Consider the following 25057-nt stretch of genomic DNA (forward strand, 5'->3'; position numbering starts at 1 on the left):
CCATCTTCCTGAATGAAGCATTATACTCCAGCTGCATGGTTTCAGTGCCCTTAATGCAGCTGGAACCATCATTGCTTCCCCCACCCACCACTGGAGGAACCACTAGTGATCCCTGCGTTCTTGTGGATTTCACAGAGCTATCTGCTCTTTATATAACAGAGGCAGCACTTACCTTCTGGAAATGTCTCAGTAATGTCCAGATTGTAGATCCTCAGCAGGGCAGGAAATAGGGCTTGTCTATGTCGTGTAGGAAGATAAATCTCTCAAAAGTACACAGCAGGGTGTTGAAATCTCATTAAATGCTGAGAATATGTAGTATTTACAGAATAACAGGGAAGACAAGGGAGCTGTTTAAACTAAGTTCCTAACTTCAGCAGTGCTAGCTGTCTTGCCCCTTGCTGTCTCCCTAGGGAGGGTTGCAATGTAATTGCTCTCCACCCAGCAGTGTTCATAGCTTTCGATTTCTCCAGCTTCTAAACCAGAACAGTTCACTTCCTGTTACTAATGTAGTTTCCAGGAAAAAAAAAAACACAAAAATAAAGTTTCTCTTTACTCAGTTATTTTTCTTACAAGTATAAGTAGGCACAAAGCCCAACATTGAGCTTTTATATCCAACAAATTTACAGGTGGGCCACTGGGAATTTTACTCTCATTTTAATGAAGAAGAAATCATCAAGAGATAAAAGTGAGTCACTCAGCTATTTCAACCTCCTTTCTTGTTAGATCCGGTTCCTCAAACTTGGTTGAACATTTCCTGGATTGGGAAAGATTTGTGATGAATCACTTTTGTTTAAGCACTTTCCAAAGCATTCATTAATTTATTGATGGTCCCCAGGCCATGACTTTCCAGAGCATAATTTTACAAGAACCATGTGACTCCAGCTTCAGCTAAATAGAAAGTAATTTGCCATTGACTGCTGTGTGTATTACAGCTAAGCTGTCTTCTTTCAGTGATTAATGATCCCTTAGGAATCTTTTATGAAAAAACACAACAGGTCATGGGCTATCTCTATAAACCTGAACTGAACTTTCTATACAGCACTGACAATACCGAAGCCTTGAAAACTTATGAAAAGTTCTGAACTTCTGGTAGTTTCAGAGCCTAAAACAATGGTTTTCTGTCACTGGAGAGTTTCTCTCTGGTTCCTGCCATGTCCCTGCAGTCCTGCAGCCCACTTATAAAAATAAACACACAGACTCTTATGTTATCTAAACTGTTTGGCCTAATGGCTCAGGCTTCTTGCTAAATGTTCTTATATCTTAAATTAACCAATTTCTATTATTCTATAAGTTGCCATGTGGCTCGTGGCTTACTGGTATCTTATATCTAGCTTGTCATGGCAGCAGCTGGCAAGGACTCTCTGACTCAGCCTTCCACTTCCCAGAATTCTCCTCTCTGCTTGTCCCGCCTATACTTCCAGCCTGGCTACAGGCCAATCAGTGTTTTATTTATTAACCAATCAGAGCAACACATTTAACATACAGAATATCCCACAGCAGTTTTCTGACTGATTTTCCCTGTTAAGGATAGTGGATGTTGTCTGCACTATTGTTACACCAAGGCAGGGAACAAATGTCACAAATCAGTTAGTTTGAGAGCTTTAAAGGTGATCCACAAACAGGGTAATGCCATGGATTTTGGTAATAGTAATGGTAATAATCAACAGTAATGCCATCATCTGACAGGGGTCCACTGATTTGCCTGGATAGACGACATGAATGTATGTTTTCCAAGGGCTGGTGTTTGGTAGCTCTTGTCTCTTTTTGTATGCAACAATCAGGAGACTGGGAAGCCTTTCATCTTTCTTAAGTTCTTTCATTGTTTTAATGTTCTCATTGTGGAAACAATTCCCTTCCTTGGTTACTTTCATTTCAAGACAATGTAATTTCTAGGCTGTTTGTTTGTTTGTTTGTTTGTTTTTCAAGACAGGGTTTCTCTGTGTAGATTTGCCCCTGTTCTGGAACTCACTCTGTAACCCAGGGTGGCCTCGAACTCATAGAGATCAGCCTGCCTCTGCCTCTTGCATGCTGGGATTAAAGGAGTGTACCACCACTTTCCAGCAAACTGTTTTGAATATGATTTTTTCCTTGATTTTGTCTTGATATGTTTGTCATTTTTATATAGGAAATCTACTGATTTTTTTGTGTTACATTTGTATCCTTATATTTGCTGAATATGTTTATCAGCTATAAGAGATTTCTGGAGATGTCAGGGTATTTAATATAGAGTATCGTATCATCTGAAAATAATTATGCCTTAAGTTCTTTGTTTTCCTTTTATTGAAAATAATTTTTGTCCCCAATAATTTTATTTTGTTTTCTGACCAGTGTTATTTGGTTGTACTCTAGGTTCCTGGACTATCTAATCTCTGGTTCTTGGTCTTCCAAGCAGTCTCAGATATGGGTTTCAATTTGTGGAATAAGCCTTAATTCAAATAAGATATTGGTTGATTACTCCCACAAGCTTTGTGCCACCATAGCATTAGCTTATCTTGCAGGGAGGACACCACTGTAGATCATAGGGCTTGTGGATGTTTTGGTGCTTATGTTTCTCTTATGGTAGTGTGCAGAGTACCTTCCTGTACCCAAAATGCTCAAATGTTAGGGTGAAGATTCTATGTAGGCATCAGAATGACTTCTTCATGCTCAATGAGTTGTGTAGGTGTTGCCTTCAGCAATGGGATCTTATTGTCAGTTTATGGAGAGCAACTTATCTTGATAACACGCTGCATTGTCTAGAGATTCTCATGGGACCCCTTTGGGTCCCAAAAAAATCAATTAGATGTAATCCAGTCTCGGCACTAGAAGTTTTGTTTGGTGACAAGTGATGGCCAATTGGGACTCTGTCTCTCTCATTATTTAGGGATTGCATTTATATCACTTTATTCTATGTATATTTTTTAGAAATTTTCTACTGTTTAGATTTCCATACTATAGCATGCACAAGTCTGCACCAGGTTCTCTGCACATATTTTAGATCTTCCTGTTTATGGTTGTTGAAGAATTCCTGAGTGCACGAATGACTGAATCTCTGATTCTTGTGCCTTCTCCTGGGTTCTTTTTCTTCTGTTGGCTTATCTTGTCTAACTTTAATGTGATAATTTTTGTTTTATATTATCATATTTTACTTTTTATATTTTAAAAAAGGATGAAAATGGGAAAATAGATATTTTTCACATTATATATTCTGATTACAGCCATCCCTACTTCTCCAATTCCTTTCTACCCATCCCAAACAATCTCCTCTTTTTGTATCTAGTCAGAAAACAAACAGGCATCTAAGGAATCATAATAAAATAAAAAGCAATACATTCAAAGGTTTGGCGAATGTCAGATGTTTTGAATGTGGAGAAACTTTGGATGACTCTCCAGGCTGCCAGCTGTCTCTATCTACTCTCGCAAGACTCCCAATAGTTGCTTGCATCATTCTCTGATTTCTCAGCTAACATTATATCCTTCTGAGGTCTTTGATGTATTTGAAGACTAGATAGTTATAAATTCCTTAGTTGTGATAAAAGATAAGTTAGATATAAAAGCTTAGACTCACAAATATAGGATAGATAGGATATCTTCTTTAATTTTGCCAAATACAAATAGACTAGATATTATAACTATAATTCTTGCTTGATAATTGTTTTGCTATATGTAATTTTACTATGTTAAAGGTAAAACCATACTTTTTGAAAAGAAGAAAAGGGAAGTGCTGTTGATGTCTTTCTATATGCTATGATTATGTGTTGCTATGATTGATTGATAAATAAAGCTTTGATTGGCCAGTAGCCAGGCAGGAAGTATAGTATAGGTGGGATAAGCTGAGAAGAGAATTCTGGGAAGTGGAAGCCCGAGTCAGGAGATGCTACCAGATACCACCATGAGAAGCAAGATGTACAGTACCAGTAAGCCACAAGCCACATGACAACTTATAGATGAATTTAAGATATAAGAACTAGATACCAAGAAGCCTGCCATGGCCATACAAATTTATAAGTAATATAAAGCTCTGAGAAGCTGCAGGAGCCAGGTAGACACAGGAAAACTCAAACTACACTATGACAAAATAACCAAACAAGAAAAAGTAAAAGAAACACATACAGACACTGAGACACACACATTCTCTCACACAGGAATCCCCTAAAAAACCTAAACCAAAATCCATAATGTATACAAAAAGGACCTGTAAGACAAAAAGAAAAAAATGTCCCTGACTTAAAAGAGGGAGACAAAAACATCCAATGATCCTGTTGTGTTTGTTTTGTGTTGGCCATTTACTACTGAGCACGGTCACTACCCTTAAGAGTGATTTGTTTCTCCCTTGGAGAAAACTAATTGTTCATTTGTAAATGCCTATCAATTGTGGATAGCTTCTGGGACAGGGATGGGGGCACTTGTCCACTTCTCCTTTAAACTCTCTGATCCCACCTGGTACAGGCCCATCCTGGCCCTGTGCCTGCTGCCACAGTCTCTCTAAGTTCATATGTGTGCCAGTCTTGTGTCTAGGATGCCTTGTATTCTTGGTGTCCTCCATCCTCTCTGGCTTTTACACTCTTTCCACCTCCTCTTCTGCGGAGTTCCCTGAGTCCAAAAGGGAGAGACTTGATGGAGACATCCCATTGAGGGCTGAGTGTTTCAAGGCCTCTCACATGTGCATATTGTCTAGTTGTGGGTATTTTTGCCTACCTACTGCAGGAGGAAGCTTCTCTAATAATGTCTGAGCAAAAAACTGATCTATGGGTATAGCAGAATGTGTTTGGAGTCATTAACTTGCCACATCCTCTTTGCCGAAGTATAGTGTTTAGTTTTCTCATAGTTTGCTGGCCCATCTTGTCTCTGGTTCATGGCCAGCTGAGTAGCATTCGATATGGTTCTAGCTCATAGATTTGACCTTAACTCAAATCAGATATTGGTTCCTTACCTCCACAAGCTTTGTGCCAGTATTATAGTAGTGTATCTTGCAGGCAGGTCACTTTTGGAAATGGAATGGCTTAAAGGTGGGCTGGTGTTTATCTTTCTACTTTAGAATTGTGTGCCGAGTACATTCCAGTACATTGAATATTATTAGTAAACTGAGGTGAAGGATCAAGGTAGTTAATTTCTGTGTTTAGTGTTTAGAGTTGAGTAGGTGTTTTCTTCAGCAGTAAGACTTTACTGTCAGTTTGTAGGCAGCCATCAATATTATTGACAATAACCTGGGTCCTTTTTGGGTTCCTATGTGATCCCTTTAGCCAGAAACTCAAATAGATTTAGCCCATTCTCAGTACTTCATTTGGTAATGAGCATTGTCTAGTTGGGGTGCTGTCTCTCCCATTATTTGGTGATTTCATTTACATTACATTCCTATTTATATATACTGAAGGAAGCTTCAATTGCATTAAGTTTCTCTATGACCTCTCTAATGGCCCTTATTTTCCACTGTCCATCCATGTAGTCCATTCTCTGCTCCTCTCTACCTTCCTTTGCTGTTTGATCCTCCCATTTTGCCCCCTCTTTGTCCATCCATACCTATTTATTCTACTCAGCTTTCCTAGGGAGATGCATCCTTCCTCCCCTAGTTCCTTACTCTCTAACTAACCTCTGTGGTTTTATGGAGTGTAGCTTGCTTATCATTGGCTTAAGAGCTGACATTCACATATAAGTGAACACAACACATAAAATATTTGTCTTTCTAGGTCTGAGTTACCTCACACAGGATGATTTTCCCTCTAGTTACATCCATTTACCTGTGACTTTCATGATTTCACTTTTTAACAGTTGAATAACATTCCACTGGGTAAATGTACCACATTTTCTTTATCCATTAACCCATTGATGGTCTTCCAATTTCTGGGTATCATGAATAGAGCAGCAATGAACATGGTTAAGCAACTGTCTCTGTGGTAAAATGAAACTTCCTTTATATACCCAAAATTGGTATAGCTGGAACTTCGGGTGGATAGATTCCCATCCTACTGAGGAGCCACCACACTGACTTCTGTAGAGGACATGTAATTTTGCACTCCCACTAACAATGGATGTTCTCCTGACTCCACATCCTTGCCAGAATGAGATGTCATTTGTTTTATTGATCTTGGCCATTCTGATTGGTGTAAAATGAAATCTCAAGGTAATTTTGGTTGCATTTCCCAGATGGATAGTGATAATGAACATTTTAAAGTGTTTCTCAGCCTTTTGAGGTTCTTCTTTTAAGATATCTATTTAGATATGTAACATATTTTTACTTTGGTTTCCTTTTCTTGATATCTGATATTTTGAGTTTTTTAATATATTTTGGGTAATAGTCCTCTATCAGATATATAGTTGGTAAAAATCTTTTCCCATTCTGTATCCTTCTGCTTTGTCCAAGTGATGGTGTCCTTTGCTATACAGAAGCTTATTCATTTCATGAGGTTCCATTTATTAATTATTGATTTTAGTGCATGTGCTGGTAGTATTCTGCTCAAAAGTATTTTTCTGTGTCGATGACTTCAAGGATATTTCTACTTCCTCTTCTATCTGATTCAGTGAATTTGACCTTGTGTTGAGGGCTTTGATTCATTTGGAGTTGAGTTTTCTGCAGGATGATACATGGATTTACTTGCATTCTTCTTCTACAAGCAGCCATCCAATTAGATCAACAACATTTGTTGAAGATGCTGTCTTTTTTCAGGTATGTATTTCTGGCTTCTCTAACAAACAAACAAACAAACAAACAAACAAAAAAATCAAGTGTCCGTAGGTGTGTTGGCTTTTGTCTGGGTCTTCAATTCTATTTCATTGATTGACATGTCTGTTTTCATGTCAATACCATGCTGCTTTTATTACAATTGTTCTCTAGTTCAATTTGAGATCAGAGGTGATAATACCTCTAACAGTTCTTTTTTATTCAGGATTATTTATCTATCATGTGGGGTTTTGGTATTTCCTTTTTTAAAAAGCTTTTTTTATTAATTCTTTGTAGATTTCACCTTATGCATTCCCATCCTGTTCATCACCCCATTCCTTCTTATCCACCCTCTGCCCTTAAAACTCCACATCAACAAATAAAGTAAAATTTAGTAGAAAAATATCTCATGGTTGAAGATGTAGTATGACATAGTGAGTCACACAACAAAAACTTTAGTCCACACAAGTTTACTTACAAGTGTTCTTTACAATGAGTCATGGTCTGCTTCTAGGTCTCTGTCTTCTGCTACACAATGGACATTGTGCCTTCACTGGGACTTCTCTCTCTCTCTCTCTCTCTCTCTCTCTCTCTCTCTCTCTCTCTCTCTCTCTTTCTATCTCTCTCTTTCATGAGCCAGTCACCTTTTATTGGACACTAGGTCTTAGGACATGAAGACTCAGCCAAAGTTGGAGTCATGGATGAGAGTGGGGCAGGCGGTTGTGCTCTGGTGTGCAGTGCCCTCCACAGTGACCCTTCTTCAGTGGTACTTGCATCGCCGCTCATGTTTGAATTCCTTGTAAGAAAGGCAGTAGCTGAAAACCACATAGGCTGCCAGCATCATGTTAATCCCAGAGATGCTGCCTTTCCGCACGTTGATGTATTTGTTGTAATACCAGTCAGAACCTCTCTGAAAGGCTCCCACTATGCCACTGGGGGTGAAATTCCACATCATTATCCAGCTTGGCAGCTCTGCAAGTTTAACCTCCATGAGCTTCTTATCCTTCAGTGGCATGAGTGATGCCATCTTGCAGTAATTTTACTATGTTAAAATTAAAACCTTCCTTTTTAAAAAAGAAGAAAAGGGGAAGTGCTGTGGATATTGCTATATGTAAATAAACCCTGATTGGCCAATAGCCAGATAGGAAGTATAGGCAGGACTAACAGAGAGGAGAATGAAAAAAGGAGGAAGGAGAGGGGAGACTGCCTGGAGCCACCGCCAGCTCAAGGAAGATGCCATGTGGCAAAGTATAGATTAATAGAAATGGGCTAAATATAAGAGTAAGAGCTAGACAATAATAGGCCTGAGCTATTGGCCAAGCAGTTTAAATAATATAAGCATCTGTGTGTTTATTTTATAAGTGGGCTCTAGGACTGGCGGGACTTGGTGGCGGGAGCTGGAGAGAAATTCTCCAGCAACACCATTGTAATTATATTATGAAGATATCAGAAAGGAAACAGAAAATCATAAAATTTGATGAGGAATGGTTGGGAGAATTTGGTGGATTCCTGGTAAAAGTTTGAGATTGACTTCCAGAGACTTGAGGAGTGGTTCGAGGTTGACTTTCAGCAAGGCCTGAAGAATGGCTGTGAGGGGTCGGATGTTGACTCTCAGTATGATCTGAGCTGGTAGGTGAAGTCAAGCTAAGCTGGGACATCCTCAGGGACAGTGTGTCTCTTGGTTTAGGAACATATTTTTCTTTTTTTGCTTCAATTCTTCTGTTTACAAAAGGGAAAAAAAAAAGATTGTTCTCTTTTAAACCATAGTAGTTATTTTCAAAGCCACAGAGAACACAGGAACTTTCATCTTTAGTTCTTTTCACAGAAGATCTTTGATAATTTTCCCTGGAATGACAGCACACCCACAGAATCCTTTACCATCTGTCTTCCAGCTACCCTAACAGAGACTACGGACACCAGAGTATAAATATATTTTAAGTACTTTGCTCTCATCAGTCTCCACCACGAAGGCTTCTTTGTGCCCTCCCACCCTATCCTGGGGGTTTCCACTTTTGTCTAAAAGATTGTGCCAGTTCTGCTTTTTAGTCACATGTCTTAAGACTTACTCTTTCCAGCTCATGTTCTCTTTTCTAGCTTCATGGCCTATGCACACACACACACACACACACACACACACACACACACACACACAGACACCACATTGCTCTGGAGCTAGAATAGGTTCAAGGACACATGCCCATCTTGGGATGGGACATATGTTCTAGGTGTATTGGACACTGACTTCAGATGACTTGGTCAAGTACAACTTTTAATTGTGTTTGATTTTGTATTTAACATTTTCTTTGATTAAGATAAGCTATCCATTTTTTTCTTTCCTGACTTCAAGGTCTGAAATCCTCCCTTCCACATCTTTTAATCTGTTGGTAGGACTTACATCTGAGGCTTTGTTTGACTTCCTGGGTTTTTGCATAACCCGTTTTATTTAAGTTTGGGATTCCTTAGTGATTCTATATCTTTGTTAAGTTCTACTTTCAGGTCTTGAATTATTTTCATTGTTTCATTCAACTGTTTCTATTTTCACCATCTTTATAAAAGTTTTTTTTCATATCCTCAAACATATTTAAATTACTATTTTAAAGTCTTTGCCTCATGCTTCATCTAAATGTCTTTTCCAAGGGCCTGTTAGAATGGGATTGCTGTGTTCAGAAAGAGTCATAGTCTCCTGGTTGTTCATATTTGTGCTTTTGTGATGGAATCTAGATATCTGGAGTTACAACATTTGAAGAGTTTGTGGACTAGCTCTCTAACTCTATGAAGGTGGTATGCAAGCTGCCAAACGGGAAAAGTAATTAATACTCCTTCCCAGCTATAAAGCCTATAAACAACAACAATGAACGGCACAGAAAGATATCCCCAATGGGACAATAGTGGTACTTCTATTTTGGAAGTAACCAACATTGACCAATTGGACTTAAGCCCTCTTCTTCTCCATAGGAGGGAAATCACACCTAGTACTGAAAACCTAACAAGTTCCTGGCTGGTGAGGTCACAGTCCCTAGATGAAGGGGAACAATCAATCTTTTCCTAGACCAGTATAATTGCCAACTGCATTCCATTCTAAATACACATCCTTACACCTACAGGCAAGCATATCTCTCATCTTTCTTCAAAGAAGCTGCTTTTTGCAGCAGCAGCAGCAGCAGATGAGAATGTTACTTAAATCCATAACTGATAAAAATCAAGAGAACAACAGAGCCTGTTACATTCAGTTGATGCAGGTGCCTCAAGGCTGTGCAAGGTGTCGCACCATAAGTAGTGGGCTCCAAAAAGTCCTTACCTTGTCGGAGGAGGGGATGGGGGGTGGGTTGGGGGGGATGAGAGAAAAGAGGGGGATCTGTGGATGGTATCTAAAATGAATAAAAAATAAATAAAATAATCAAGAGGACAACACTGTGGAGTGCTCATCCCTAATTGATGCATCACTAATACAAACCCAGCACCCAGGCTCAGGGAGCACAGTGGAAGAAAGAATGTAAGAGCCAGATGATTACACTGTTTACCGCAGGATAGTGTCTTCTATACACGCCACAGCTGCATATCATGAACGTTTAATAACAAGACTGCCTAAACAAGACATTCATAATGGCAACACCAGTTCACTTGCCAGCCTGGATGCAGGAAATCTCACACACCTTACGCCAAAATGAAGAGCTATAGCCATTAAATGCTGTTAGAAAAGGCAGAATTGAGCAAGGCAGTAGTGGTGCACACCTTTAATCCCAGTCCTTGGGAGGCAGAGGCAAGCAGATCTCTGTGAGCTTGAGGCCAACCTGGTCTACAAAGCAAGTTCTAGGAAAACCAGGATTGTTGCACAGAGAAACCCTGTCTAGAAAAAACAAAACAAACAAACAAAAAAACAAAACAAAAAGGCAGAATCAGTCTTCTCCAGTGTTGAGCCAAGCCCTCTAACAGGTTATCAGATCCCAAGTGGTGAGCCCTAATCATAGACACATGTAAACACAACATATATATGCATGTACATAAATATATACTATTATATATGTATAAAATATTAATAATTAAAGAAGTCATGAATTTGAGAGGGAGTGTGGGGGACACAAGAGCAGTTAGGGGTTATAAATGATGAATAAAATTGCCAAAATGTATAAAATACATTGTATTAAATTTTTAGTGAATTAATTAAAATATTTACCAAAAATCTTAAAGTCCTAATATCAGGGAGAGGAATAAGAAAATACCGCAACATGATCAAGGGAAATAGATAAGTAATTTTTTGTCTTAAAATGTAAGATAGATAAATTATAAAGTGAAATGAAACCAACAGAACCAAGAAAAATCTCCACCATCAGCTTGTTCATGAATGATCCAGTCAGTCAAGTGATAACTGTCAAATATTATTTAAGACACGTACCTAAATGCTGTAACAAAACATTCCTTAGTGGTGGAAAAATTAAAAACAGTAATACCTAAAGTAATTAATTATATGTGAGTGAGTGTGTGTGTGTGTGTGTGTGTGTGTGTGTATCTGCGTCTGCGTCTGCGTCTGCGTCTGTGTCTGTGTCTGTGTAGCTTTAAATAACTTAAGATTAAAACTATTCTCACCGGGTAGTGGTGGCACACTCTTTTAATCCCAGCATTTGGGAGGCAGAGCCAGGTGGATCTCTGTGAGTTCGAGGCTAGCCTGGTCTACAGAGCGAGATCCAGGACAGGTGCCAAAACTACACAGAGAAACACTGTCTGGAAAAAAAAAACCCAAACAAAATAAAAAAACTACTCTCAAGTAACACAAAGAAATATGTTTTTCCTTCCTAGAAAGAGATAGCAGCTTTAATAATGAATTTATCCAATAATGCTACATCATATTTTCTTATAGCTTTTTTCCTTCAAGGCTCTATAAGTAGTATCATGGAATATGTTTTGTTCCATATGCACATGCATTTATTCATGCACATATGTAGCATACATTCTCTGTGTGTGCAAGAGTTCAAAAATCTGTGAATTAACCCCCTGCCCAATTTTATAGTAGCTTCAGTAGTTTTTTTGCACTTACTACATGAACAAGGTGAAAACATCCAAAAATATTTAGAAATTTTGTCAAATTTACTGATAAACTTAACAAGATTGGTCTAATATGAGCATAGTTTTCAAATCAACATTTAAAATATTAAGTTCAAGTATACTGAAATCCTAGACTAGGGTTTACAAAGAGTCTTTAAAACACTTTAAATGTAGTTAACAGAAATGAATTTCTATTTAAATCTCCCTTTTGTCTCGTACATTTAACACTAGGAAAAATGAACAAAATGAACAAAAGCAAGCAAAACACCCAAAATAATAAATTTTCAAGATGAGGGAAAATCTAACAGTGAGTAAGACACTGATTTTTTCAATTGGTGTAGAAGAGAGAAATGAGGGATGTTAAATATGCACATGAAATCATTAAGACAACATGTGTTTGTGAATCTGAAAAATTTCCTACTGCTCAGGTTTATCAGCTCTCATGCTGCTAAACATGGTAATAACACTAGACAACACCGTTTAAAATCCATTATGCTTGTTCACTTAATGTCACTTCCTTTTCTTTCAGCCAGTCAGTCACCACAACCACCAGGTTTCCTATGCACTCTTCAGACAGAATAAACAGGCTTCTACTTTTCTACATGTTTAGACTTATACATAGAAAGTTTATTTTATAATCCGCAAGAGTTAAACTTAATTTTTCTTTGCTCAGGTGTTAAGGATAGAGTAATAAATATGTCTACCATCTTCTTGAGTGAAGACATTACTGCTGTGAGGACCCCTGGAACCAGCCCTGCTCCCTATTCCCCACATGGAAAAACCAACACTGAACCTTGAGTTCTTGTGGGGTTCACAGAGCCTCCTGCTCTCTCTAGAACAGGGACAGGACTCACCATGCTGGAAATTCTTCAGAGATGTCCAGCTCCTAGATCCTCAGCAAGGCAGCAAACAGGACTTGTCTGTTTTAAGTAGGAACATAAATGAGTAAATCTCTCAGACACTGGATTGTATAGTTGGTGCCATCTCATCAGATACCTAGAAAGTCAGGAGTTTACAACATTATAGAAAAAATGACATTGGTTAATCTCTCCCCTTTGTGTAAGTAGTTCTGGGTGTTTCTGAGTGATCTTCCTGGGAAAGCGGTGACTAGTCAGTCAGAACTCTTCTCACTATTATTCACAGAATTTGACTTGTTAAGCAGGAAATTATTGTAGTCACAAAGAAATGCAGCCATATTCAGTTTTTATTCTGACAAATCTTAACAGGTACAAGTTCAGAAAAGGATATTTTCTGATCTAGGACATTTAAAGGCAGACCAATAAGAGTACATTTTCATTAAAGTCACACACCAACTCATTGGGGAAAAAAAGGCAACTCATTCACCCACCCCTACCTGCCCTATTAATGGAGGAGATAGCAGTGAGAGAACTAGGCAGCTCCACATATATGGGGATTTATTAGAATGAGTTACAGTCTGTGATCCAGCTAATCCAAGGACTAGCACAGAAACTCTATGAATCCAGAAGTGTCTCAGTCTACAAGGCTGGATGTCTCAGTTGGTCTTCAGTATATGCTGGAATCCTGAATAAGTAGGCTTTAATGCCAGTGAAGGAATGGACTGCTAGCAAGGCAAGAGTGAAGCTTCTTTCTTTCATGTCCTTATATAGGCCTCCTACTGGTAGCCTTTGGTGAGCCTGCTCCAAGGCTCCCATGGCCCTCAGCAGCCTCCAGCAGAAGGTGTGGCCCAGATTAGAGGGAGCGTTCCCAGCTCAAATCATCTGGATTAAAGATAAGTCTTTGCAACTCTGGATCTGGATTAAAGGCATATCTATTACTAGCTCAAATGATCTGGATTAATGGTGTGTCTTCCTACCTCAGAGATTATGATTAGAAGTAGATCGTCCTACTTCAAATTAAGCAAAAATCCATAACAAGTGTTCACTTCATTTTTAATTCATGATGTATTCAAGTTGACAACTAAGAATAACCATCAAACATTTACTGGCAAGAGAACATTCTTCATTGGAATCACTCTTCTTTTGAGCACTTCCTGATGTGTTTATTCATTGTCTCAAGGTATGGATTTCCAGATGTCATTATATGATGTCATTATAATATGCAAATCCAGTGTCAAATAAATATACAGCAATCTGGCATTCATTGTCTTCTGGACTATCACCAAACTGCCCTATTTGATGAAAATGACCCCTAGTGTTTCTATATTATATTTATGGACAGATATGTCAAGTTGAGGTTCCATGTAATGACAGCATCAATGACATACAAAGTGAGGAAGAACTCTGAACCTCTGGAAACATCAGGACCTGGAAGGATTTGTCTGACTGTATTATTCTATGAAGGATCATGGATGGTTTCTGGAATAGCATTTTTGGACTACTGTAATCATGAGACATGGGGCGAATGGTACCAGGGGGTGGATGGTGATATGGGAGCTTGCTAACTTACCTGGAACCAGGATGGTACCATGACTGATTCTGTCACCCTTCATTTTACTGGATGGAAATCACGAGTATACAGATGCTTTTCAAGATCTGGCCCTTGGCAGCTTTTGTATTCCTTTGTGTTTGGCAGCAGTGAATGGTAGGGCCTGGCAGTAAGGAACATCATCAAGTGTACATTCTAGGTCACAGCTTTCCTGCAGATCAGATAGAAGGACCCCTGGATCTTATGTAAACATGGAATACTAGGACAGTTAGTTCTTTAAATATTAAGAGTCCTGAATGGTTAAGCACTCCCAATTCCTTAGCCTGGCATTTCAGCATCCATGTGGTCCTAAGTACTGGAATATCTCAGACCCTAATGGTTGCCTTAGTACTGTTTAAGTTCCCTGGCCTCTGGTGTCAAACAGCCTTGCCTCTAAGGGCTTGACAGCCCTTTGGAATACTTCTCACAGCCACAGCCTTCAGTTTCTTTTACATTTTAAAGCCTTGTGTTTCATTACCCTCAGCTTGCTCTTCTATTTACTTCTGTCCTCTCCACCATTCCTGTTCTGGCTACCCTTTCAAACTGCTCAGTAGTTTCATCTTAAGTTGTCAAGCATCCAGTACCCTTGACAGCTTTCCAGTGTAGCCTGTTGACTACCTAGATGGCTGTATCACAGCTTCTGCTGTTGCTACCCTTCTGCTGTTTCCTTCTTCCATGTAACTAGCTTGGCCTGCACCACCAAAAGTAGCCAAGAAAAGTAACATTGGAGAAGTAGTTTTGGGAAACCAATCCTGTACTACTTACTATAAGAAACACTAGAGGAGGATTTCTTTCAGCCTGTTCACCGAGTCTGAAGAAGCTGATTAAACAGCCCAAGAAGAATGTATGGAGTAGTCATATGCTATCCACAGAAGTGAATCTTCATGTTTTTAGCAATCACAGCAGTCCTTCTTCTAGGCACCAGGGGAAGGACACTCCCTCTAGCCTATGTTCAAGTAGCTACAGGAATATTTAGAGTCTCCCAAAGTTTATCATAACAAAATGACTGGTAGAATTGTTTTTAAAAGCTTGGTTGAACTGCAGATTCAGGAGATGAAGCAGTGAGCTGTCCCCATTGGATAATTCCCTCAGAGCATCTGTAGAATGTTCAAAGACATCAGTGTTGAGATAAGATTAGACCTTTGTCTCATGACCCAGGAGCATAAGGGAAAATCCAATAGCTGCTAGTCATGGGGGCAAACTTGTTCCATACATAAAGGTTCTAATGCTCAGAGTTAGCACTAGGAAAAGCAGGAATGTTAAACATCCAGGATTGTCTTTTCAAAGGAAAAGATGTATAACCTGATTTCCACCTAGAAGGCTGGAAATGGAGGTGCTTAATAGCCTAGGTGACCTCAGTACTATCTGAATAGCCAGGGCTCCCCCAAGATGCCATAAACAGAGCAAGAAGTAATTAATAACATAGGTGACCTGTGGTGGTAATCTAATTGTATTGAAATATTATTTTGATTTGTACTGAAATATTAATTTGATTGTATGTTAATAAATAAAGTTGTCTGGGGGTCAGAGCTATTAGAGCCATAGCAAGAGTGTGGCGGTGGTGGCACACGCCTTTAATCCCATAGATATCTGTGTGTTCAGGGTCAGAGCTATTAGAGCCATAGCAAGAGTGTGGCGGTGGTGGCACACGCCTTTAATCCCATAAGATCTCTGTGTGTTCAGGGATACAGCCAGCATTGGAGACATATGCCTTTAAGACCTAGGGGGCTGTACATTCAGACAGTGACGAGGCAGTCATGTGTTTGGGTTTACAACCAATGAGAAGGCAGAACAACATACTTTAAAAATACGAACCGAGAGGAAGTAGGTCTCTTTTCGCGAAGCTGGGACAGCAGGAGGAAGGGTGAGATTTTAGCTCTGAGCTCTGACCTCTCGGCTTTCTCTTTTACATTGTTTCTGTGTTTCTTATTTAATAAGACGGTTGGTTACATCTACATCTGGCGCCCAACGTGACAAGAATCCATTAAAAACTGCTTGGCTTGGCGGCAGGTCCGCTTTCCCGCAAGGGCGGCAGGCGGTGGCAGGCGGCGGAGGAAGCGGCAGGAAGTGGCTGGCGTCTTAGTCCGAGCTGCCGGCGTCCTAGTCCGAGCTCCCGGCTTCCTAGTCCGGGTAGCAACTTCTAGCCCGGGCCTAGGTCTGTGAGCAGCTTGCCTAAAGCCGGTGCTACAAACAACTCAGACCTGCCCTGCCGAACAGGGCCCTGCCTGTAAAGCCAACGCTCGTGGTCAGAGCTTAAGGAAGCCAGACCCAAGCCTTGACTCAGCACAAGAGGGAACACGTGGCTGCATTTAAGCTTTAGCCGGCTACGCTTTCTTGTGCGTTCTCTCTTTCCTCTCTCTCTCTCTCTCTCTCTCTCTCTCTCTCTCTCTCTCTCTGGATTTACACCTGGGGACACTAGGTGGCTGCTTTGAAAATCCCCTCGGATTTCTACTGTTCTACGCAGATTTGGTAAGTCATAATATATCAGATATTTTAAAGGAAACTATCTAAAAGAGAATTTTTTTCCACATTAAAAAACAAATGGGTTTTATGTGTACATTGGAAGAAAATTGGTTTTTGTTCGAAATTTTAGGCAGTCTGGCAATGGAACAACTATATAATATTAGTATTGGTGGAATTATGCACCTTATCACTATAATAATCCACATTTTAATATTTAAAAAGATAGTCAATTTAAGTGCCAGGATAACAGCTTTAGAAGAACTTGTTAAACCTGTAAAAATTCAGACAGAAGAAATTAACAGTGAAGTTGTTTCAAGTCGGGATCATAAGGTTGCAGAAAGAAAGCCTGTTTTCACACAGTCACCCTTAATTTATCCTGTAACTGTACAGCAGATGCCTGATCAAATGGCTACACAAAATACTTGGGCTCCAATTGAAATGTTGGATTTAAAAAGGTTTAAGGAGGCAATAGTATCTTATGGCATGCATTCCCCATATGTAAAGCAAATGTTAAACACTTGGTCAACATATAATAGGATAGTACCACAGGACTGGCGGGACCTCGCACAAGGTGTTCTGGAACCCAGCCAGAGACTTCAATTTCTGACTTGGTTTAAGGAGGAGGCTAAAAACATAGAAAAACAATGGAGGGATAAAGGAGTACAAGTTTGCCAGGATCAGCTTATGGGCGAAGGCCAATATGCTTCAGCACAAGCACAATGTTTATATGATGTCCAAACCCTAATTTTATGTCGAACGGCAGCCTTGAATGCATGGGACAAAGTTGAGGAACCAGGAAAAAAATCTGAGTCATTTACAAAGGTGAAGCAAGGCCCAAAAGAGTCTTTTACAGATTTTTTACAAAGACTGGCTTCAGCAGTAAAGAGAACGGTCTCGGATTCAGAAGCTGGTAAGGCAATAATTGAATCTTTGGCCTTTGAGAATGCGAATGCAGCATGCAAAAGAATAATCAGGCCATTAAGGGCAAGACCTGCACCTATGGAAGATTGGATTAGAGAAACAATTAATGTTGAAGCTGATGAGCATGATGATACATGGGTAGGAGAAGTAATTTCAAAAGGTTTGAGGAGTGTTAGATGTTTTGGATGTGGAAAGCAAGGACATTTGAAAAGGGACTGTAGACAGGTCATTTCCAGAAACAATGTTTCTTCAAGGAACAATGGCAACAGAATGCCCCTTCCTTCTGGAGTATGCAGAAGGTGTGGTAAGGGAAAACACTGGACCAACGAATGTAGATCAACAAAGGACAGACAGGGTAATCCTTTGCCTCAGTCTTCGGGAAACTCCCAGAGGGGCCTCACGCAGGCCCCCAGTGCAAATCCAGTTCATACCTTTCCTGCAGCCATAGAGGAAATGCCTGCTCTGGAGAGCGATTAAATAACCAAATGCCTATTGGAATAAATCATGCTGGTCAGGATGATGAAACAGAGAGAATAGAAAATTCAGGAGAAAACATAAAGAAAATTTTTTGGCAAACTTCTAATAAATGAACAAAGACCAAAATTAACAATAAAAATAAATGGTGTTTTGTTGTCTGGTCTGGTAGACACAGGTGTGGACGTTACCATAATTGCACCAGAATTTTGGCATCCAACTTGGCCTCTTCAGGAGGTAAACGTTCAACTGTTAGGAATTGGGACATTATCTCAGGTGAAACAGAGTGCAAGATGGCTCGAATGTATAGGTCCAGAAGGACAGAGAGGAAAATTAAAACCATATGTGGCTAACATAACTATGAACCTGTGGGGTCGAGACTTGCTGCAACAATGGAATACTCAGATTAACATCCCTCCAATCTCAGAAACAAATCATAAACTAGCACATGTTACTGAGAGAAATATTAGAAGATATTGTTCTAATGAGTGGTCACCAGCCATCCATATTATACAAGAACAGGGCACAATAACTGATGATCTTCCAAAGACACCAACAGCTCTACCTTTAAAATGGTTAACAGACAAGCCTGTATGGGTCCAGCAATGGCCTTTAACAACAGATAAACTCCAGGCTTTAGAAGAGCTGGTAGAAGAACAGTTAAATGCTCAGCATATTGAAGAATCAACCAGCCCTTGGAATTCTCCTGTATTTGTTATTAAAAAGAAATCTGGTAAATGGAGAATGGTAACAGACCTTAGGGCAATTAACAAAGTAATTCAGCCAATGGGTTCTCTACAATCTGGGATGCCTTTGCCTACTCTGTTACCAAAAGGATGGCCTCTCATAGTTATTGATTTAAAAGACTGTTTCTTTTCAATACCCTTACAAGAAAAAGACAGAGAAAGATTTGCTTTTACAGTGCCTACTTATAATAATTCTCAACCGGTTAAAAGATTTCAATGGAGGGTCCTCCCACAGGGAATGTTGAATAGCCCAACTCTGTGCCAATATTTTGTACAACAGCCATTGGAAGTGATACGTAAAAAATTTCCTAAATCTATAATTTATCATTATATGGACGATATTTTACTAGCTGACTCAAATGCAGATACTTTAGAAATAATGTTTGAAGAAGTAAAGAAAATTTTGCCTCACTGGGGATTACAAATTGCTCCTGAAAAGATACAAAGAGGAGATTCTATTAATTATTTAGGATATAAAATAGAGCTACAAAAAATTAGACCCCAAAAGGTGCAAATTCGGAGAGATAGACTACAGACTCTTAATGACTTTCAAAGATTATTTGGAGATATTTCTCATCTACGAACTATTGTTGGGGTAAAAAATGATGAACTGACTAATTTGTTCAAAACCTTAGAAGGTGACAAGGACTTAAATAGTCCAAGAGAATTATCACCTGAAGCTGAGAAAGAATTAGCCTTGGTAGAAAAGAAAGTGCATGAAGGACACGTGAATCGTATTGATCCAAAGCTGGATTGCAGTTTGGTTATCTTACCTTCTAGGCGTTCTCCTACTGGAATATTAATGCAGAAGGAAGATATTATATTGGAATGGATATTTTTACCAAATAAACCAAATAAAAAATTAAAAACTTATGTGGAAAAAATCTCTGACTTGATTTACAAAGGAAAAATGAGACTTCGTCAATTAGCAGGCATAGACCCAGCAGAAATTGTCATACCATTAACTAAGGAGGACATTGAAAAATTATGGACAGAAAGTGAACCTTGGCAAAGAGCTTGCAGTAATTTTTTGGGAGAAATTAACAGCAAATATCCCAAAAGCAATAGAATTGATCTTATAAAGAGAGCTGATTGGATCTTGCCTCGAATTGTACGGCAAAAACCCATATCTGGAGTTCGTACATTTTATACAGATGCCAACAAAGAAGGAAAGGCAGGTTACAAATCAGAAAATTTAAGTAAAGTGGTTCAAAGTCCGTATAATTCAGTTCAAAAATCAGAATTGTATGCTATTCTGTTGGTATTAATGGATTTTTCAGAACCTCTCAACATAGTAACTGACTCTCAGTATGCTGAAAGAGTGGTGTTACATATTGAGACTGCAGAATTTATCCCTGATGCTTCAGAATTAACTTCACTATTTATTCAATTACAAGATACAATCAGGAAAAGGAATCATCCTTTATATATAACTCACATTCGATCCCATACTGGTCTGCCAGGCCCTCTAGCACAAGGCAATGAAGAGATTGATAAATTATTGATAGGAAATGTGCTGGAGGCCTCAGAATTTCATAAAAAACATCACGTTAATAGTAAAGGTTTAAAAAAGGATTTTTCCATAACCTGGCAACAAGCCAAAGAAATAATAAAGAAATGTCCTACTTGTTCCTTCTACAATCAGACGCCATTACCAGCAGGATGTAACCCAAAGGGTACTCAGAGAAATGAAATCTGGCAGATGGACGTGTTTCACTTTGCAGAATTTGGAAAATTGAAATATGTACACCACACTATCGATACTTATTCAGGATTTCAATGGGCAACTGCTTTGAGTTCTGAAAAAGCTGATTCTGTAATCACTCATTTGCTAGAAGTTATGGCCATCATGGGTATACCTGCACAAATCAAAACTGACAATGCTCCATCATATGTCTATGTTAAAATGAAACAGTTTTTTGCTTATTACAATATAAAGCATATTACAGGCATACCACATAATCCTACAGGTCAAGCAGTTATAGAAAGATCAAACAGAACTCTAAAGGATATGCTAAATAAACAGAAATGGGTAACAAAAACCCCCAGAAATAGACTGCATAATGCTCTTCTAACTTTGAATTTTCTGAATGCCAATGAGAAAGGAACAACAGCTGCAGAGAGACATTGGATAATAGAAAAAACTACAGAATTAAATCAGCCTATATACTTTAAGGATGTGCTGACCTCAGAATGGAAACCAGGGTATGTATTACATTGGGGACGTGGTTTTGCTTTTGTTTCTACAGGAGAAGACAAGCTGTGGGTACCATCAAAATTGATAAAGGTTCGATTTGAACAAGAGAGACCTCTTAATTAGAGGAGGTGATAGTTCATCAACCAGCATGAACATCCAATTTAAACTAACTTGTATCAATAAAACATGCCTTTTCATTTCATCAGATAATAACTTGCCAAAAAGGAACATCCCCAAAATTAGTCTTGGGGAAAAGTTTTTGTTTTTGTCTTTTAGGAGAATGAAGGTTAAGGAATCTGAAGAACACTGGACAAATGAGACAACTGAAGAAAAGGGACAAATCATCTATCCCAAGAAACAGAGTGAAACGGTGTATGGGTATATATTATCTAAAAAAAAAAAATTGTCTTCCTAAATGTTTGTTTCTGCTTTTCTCTAAAGATTTAACACTATTGGTCTTCTAACAGTCCCAGTTCAATTAAAATTTAAAGCTGACTTTGGAGTTGGAGAATGGCTCTCTCCTTCTTTAAAATCAAGCATGTTGTTAAAAGGAAAATGCAAACTCCCTGTATCATGCCAGAATAAGAGCCATCTTCTGCTATGGTACAGGACAAAAGCAAAATTAATTAAGGGACTATTCTATTACTAATCTCAACTCTTTGATTCTATTCTGATTCTTTAAACTTTTCTCAAAGTATAAATTTTATATCAAAATTTACAAGATTAATATATATATATATACATTTTAAACTTTGTTAAGATATGAATGGTCACATAGAGTACTAACTAATTCTAGAAAAAAGGCTAGCTGCATATATATGTTTTTGTGTTCGAGTCTCTTATCAGTTTTCTGCAGGAAATCATGGCCAGACCTAACATCAACTGAAGTCTCCAGAAAGAAGATGGGGCCCCACAACAACAACAATTCCACGTGGACAATAATAATATCATTAAGCTGACAAACATCATCCACAGATCAGCTTTGAACTACAAGGTGCTCAGAGCAAATTTGAGATGACTAGCTGAGATGATCCAGTCTCAAAGACTACTTGAATAAGGACTTGAGATAAACCCTGAACTTTGGCATTATACACAGACTGGATAATGAAGGATATAGTTACCTCTCTTAGAATTTGACAATTAACCTAAAATTTTTCTTTCAGGATAAAGAAAACTTCGCCCATACCCAGCAGGAAGCAAATTTAAGAATACGACGCCCACATTCCCAAAGAGGTGGTGTGGGGCGGGTGGTTTTTTGGTCTTTTTAATGGGTTTTGGGTCTGGGATAATTTTCAGTATTTAGGGGGGTTGGTTACAAGTTATTGTCAAGGGTTAGGAAAAAGGCTAAGCAAAGGAGATTAGATTTAAGGTTCTTGTTTAAAAAAAAAAAAAGAAAGAAAGAAAGAAAGAAAGAAAGAAAGAAAGAAAGAAAGAAAGAAAGAAAGAAAGAAAGAAAAAAAAAGAAAGAAAAGAGAAAGACAATTACTAGTTTTAAATACTTTACATTGGATTGAATTGTTTTATATTGTACACAAATTTGAAACTGATATTGTTAGAAAATGCTATATGTATATTTCTAATTGTATTTATTCCATCCATTTAACAATGTAATGCAAATTTCTGATCCTTGAATGTTATTATTATCAACTATTAGGATATAAAGAAATGAAAGCTAGTAGTTAGACATTATCATAGAACTTGTAGTCATATTAGATATGTTTTAAAAATTGAGCAGAGATGTTTTAGACAGGTCATCTTCAAACCCTTCAGAGATCTACAGAATATGGCATTTAAAATGTTTTAATAACTTAGAAAATTTTTCTTTTTTGAGACATGTCGGCTCCTGGCAGTACCAATCTACTTTAGAGAAAATATGGGCATTGAAGAAACTGCATATGGAGTCAACTTTCATTCTGGCAAAAGTTAGCCACTGGACAACAAAGTATCCTCGAATCAACAGGACAAAATGGACAGACAGATCACGAAACAAGGGACTACTGATTCTTGCCAAAACAAGTGTGGTTATGGCTTTATCAAAAGGCATCTTCTGAGGCCAGGACAATATGGCCCCATCCCTGAAGTGGCCTTCGCATCCGGAAAAGGTACGGTGCCCTTTTCTTCGAAGGCAGCTTAACAGGCAGAGGGCCGATGGATTCTGTTGTACAATGGAACAGCAGCTGAAAGCTCATGCCTCTCAAAAGTAGACTGGCATTTAATAGAGGGATGTGGAGAAGAAGGGGATGCTGAGATGAAGCCATATATACACAGCCAAGAAGAATGGACAGCTGAATTAAAAAACTGTCAACAATTTCCAGAATTTAAAATCCTGAATCATGACAGGACACTAGTGGAATTCAGGTGTTTCTGGTACGTGGACTGCTCTCACCCAATGTGAGGTTGAACTGTTGACCTTGTGTACATCCTACTTCACAAATGAGTCTGTCAGATACACTAAGCCTATAGGCTGAAGATGATGCCCCAACACTGCGGAGAAACCTCAGGTGACTGCCCAGGCAGCTGGCTATTTCTGTCAACTCACAAAATTTTTTTGGAAGTTGCTTGCATGCACTTCCTGTTTTTATTTTTGTTAGCTAATATTATTCCCTTCTTGGGTCTCTGAGGGAGTTGAAGATTAGTTAGTTATGGTTGAAGATTAGTTAGTTATTGTTGAAAATTAATTAGGATAGAAAGTACATTAGATACATCTTGGAATTATCAAAATAGGATAGATAATGGAATTATTTTCTCTGATTCATCAAATACCTGTTTAGGTATTTATTACTTGTATATATTGTATATAGTTATTGTACTTTTGTATATAGTTTTTCTTTTGTTAGTCATAACCTTTTGCTTTTTTTCTTTTTATTAAAATAGAAAAGGGGAAATGTGGTGGTAATCTAATTGTATTGAAATATTATTTTGATTTGTACTGAAATATTAATTTGATTGTATGTTAATAAATAAAGTTGTCTGGGGGTCAGAGCTATTAGAGCCATAGCAAGAGTGTGGCGGTGGTGGCACACGCCTTTAATCCCATAGATATCTGTGTGTTCAGGGATACAGCCAGCATTGGAGACATATGCCTTTAAGACCTAGGGGGCTGTACATTCAGACAGTGACGAGGCAGTCATGTGTTTGGGTTTACAACCAATGAGAAGGCAGAACAACATACTTTAAAAATACGAACCGAGAGGAAGTAGGTCTCTTTTCGCGAAGCTGGGACAGCAGGAGGAAGGGTGAGATTTTAGCTCTGAGCTCTGACCTCTCGGCTTTCTCTTTTACATTGTTTCTGTGTTTCTTATTTAATAAGACGGTTGGTTACATCTACAGTGACCTCTGCTCTATCATCTTATGAGCTATATACTACGATACCAGATCCTCCTCTAAGTAGTTAAGATACCACTTAGAGCTTATGTATAAAACCCATCTTCATGGAGGAAGTGTTATGTACTTTGAGAAGAGTTTCAATGTAATTATGCCTCATTGTGTACACAGAATTTTGTTATACCAGTAAATTTTCTTTTCAAATTGCACTGTACTTAAATATGCCTAAAATAAACTGCCCAGGTTCAGATTCCAGAAGTTTGAACCAACACCAGTACTAAGTTGTCTTGAACCAGACTTCCTTCTTGTCTTACATTAACTTTTAACCTGCTGGCCATAGTGTTGACAGAGACCCCTGCAGCTAACTTCTCAACCTCCAAGAATCGTTGCTATTTTCAGGAAAGTTGATATCAAGGGACTGCTTGCAATAAGAAAAATGGAAAAATCTATTGTTATCACTAGTGGAGATTTTAACAAAACTTTTGCAATGCTATATGCCCATGGAGTCTTAATGAAAAAGTGAGTGTCTGTCATCTTTATCAACTGGAAATGGAGACTCCAATGAAACCTAACTTCCACAGGGAAGAAGAAAACTAATCATTCTAATCCTGACTTGGACCACATACTAAATGATTGAAGACTGATATTGGAGCCATCTGAAGATTACTGAATTAAGAGTAGGTTACAGAAAAGCACAGAAGATGTGGTTAGAAGCCATAGACCCCTGTGGCTATCCAAGTTTCTCTTTTGTAGCTTTATATGCTATGTGGATGTCATGCACTTGGTAGTGTAGGACATTGGTGTAGTTTG

The 25057-nt window shown here is 38.6% G+C and overlaps 1 protein-coding gene and 1 pseudogene across 3 annotated transcripts in view; both read right to left on the reverse strand.

Moving 5' to 3' along the window:
- The window catches only part of LOC102922505 (interferon-activable protein 204-like), an 81229-nt gene that overhangs the window by 27424 nt on the left and 28748 nt on the right, over positions 1–25057 (reverse strand). Inside the window, exon 1 of one of the 3 annotated variants that reach the window (XM_042258645.2) lies at positions 173–608. The exons of 1 other annotated variant lie outside the window; for it this stretch is intronic. The gene's annotated coding sequence lies outside the window, so the exon portion shown is untranslated. Of the gene's footprint in view, positions 1–172; positions 609–25057 lie in introns of those variants that run through there. One more of the 3 variants, XM_016008901.3, reaches the window with a different exon arrangement.
- LOC102923036 (ATP synthase F(0) complex subunit f, mitochondrial pseudogene) lies at positions 7339–7679 on the reverse strand (annotated as a pseudogene).

The sequence above is a fragment of the Peromyscus maniculatus genome, chromosome 11 (assembly GCF_049852395.1).
Source record: "Peromyscus maniculatus bairdii isolate BWxNUB_F1_BW_parent chromosome 11, HU_Pman_BW_mat_3.1, whole genome shotgun sequence".
Classification (NCBI taxonomy): Eukaryota; Metazoa; Chordata; class Mammalia; order Rodentia; family Cricetidae; genus Peromyscus; species Peromyscus maniculatus.